The sequence below is a fragment of the Strongylocentrotus purpuratus genome, unplaced genomic scaffold (assembly GCF_000002235.5).
Source record: "Strongylocentrotus purpuratus isolate Spur 01 unplaced genomic scaffold, Spur_5.0 spur5_scaffold_14, whole genome shotgun sequence".
Lineage (NCBI taxonomy): Eukaryota > Metazoa > Echinodermata > Echinoidea > Camarodonta > Strongylocentrotidae > Strongylocentrotus > Strongylocentrotus purpuratus.
Genome location: NW_022145599.1, coordinates 19,979,324 through 19,980,761, shown reverse-complemented (window position 1 = coordinate 19,980,761; position 1,438 = coordinate 19,979,324).

Genomic DNA, 1,438 nt, shown 5'->3' with positions numbered 1-1,438 from the left:
TTTCCCATAACATTATAATCCTTTTTTTAGCCTGTGCCCACCCTACCAAAATGTTCCGACGCCTGCGTCCGTCTAACACATCAGTTATCTACAGTAGATGTTAACGCATTATTTTGTATTAAAGAAATTTTAATTTAAAAAAAGGCTTCGGGGAGAAAGTTGGCCAGTATTTTGATGTGAACATAGGACAAAATATTGATTTTTTTTTAAAAATCGAGTTTAAAATGCGAGAAAGCTGGTTCGATTTCCACAATAGAATAGATTAAGTCGAAATTTTTTTTAGCGCCCTTCGTAAACATCCTTTCTATACACGAAAGCAAAACACTAGTCATGTTATCCTCATGTAGTACATGAAACTAATTGTATTGGAGCTTTTCTTATGGATGCACTAGCCGTTTAGTCCATTTCCTATAAACTTTCTATTAAAGTATCTCTATTTGTGTTTTCCCTTATTTCTTATTGATTGAATAAAGAGGAGAGAGAACTCTCTGTTTCTGAGAATGGGAATGATGATAACGGGAAATACTGTTTGCTCGAGAGAGATTGCCTTATCACCAACAAAGTTTTGACATGTAGAATAACAATTTTTGGGGGAAATTCACTATTAGATATTGCTTATTCTTTTAAAAAGGCGGTTAAAACTAGATTGTTGTCTAAGTATTGATAATGTCGTGTGTAATTCTACTATATTCAAGTTTGTGTTTACATGACTGTACACTCAACCAATAATGTGTATTCTTCCATGACCTAGCATCGTTTATCTATCCATGAATGAACCTGCACTCAATCAACAGAAGTATTACTTTTATTGTCTTAAAAGAAAACCAACGCTCCTTCCCTCCCCTTTTCTTTTTGTTCTCCGCAAGTCACTCTTCTGCTTTAAAAAAAAAACTGTTTTTATAAAAGTCGAGAACTACGGGCACGTCAAGCTACTTTACTTATTGTGTAGCCCTCCTGCATCTAATGTATGTTATTCATTATATTTGTTTAATTTCGTATATTTTCTGTATTAAATTAAATACATATGAGATATTTACATACATATTGTATCAAACCATATATTGATGAAAATGCATGATTAAAACAAAAATGATGCAGAAACCATCAAATCAAATCAAATCAAATCAAATCAAATCAAAATAACTATTAAAGGTCACATTATGAAGAATAAAATATATGCAGCAGATAATTGGTGAAAACACAACCAAATCGTATAGCATTTAGTTAACGTCATGGGTCGTCGTTTGCGAGGACTTAAGCATCAATTTGTTCTTCTTCCCCTCGAGTTACTACCAAGTGACATCCGATTGCCAGTGAGGCATCCAGACTTTCAGGAGATTATTGATCCAATTTGTTTCGGTTTTTAGCCGAAAGGTGCGTACCCGAACGTCTCAATACACAAAGCAACTTCAAAGGTGTAGAAGTTATTTATAGAGCG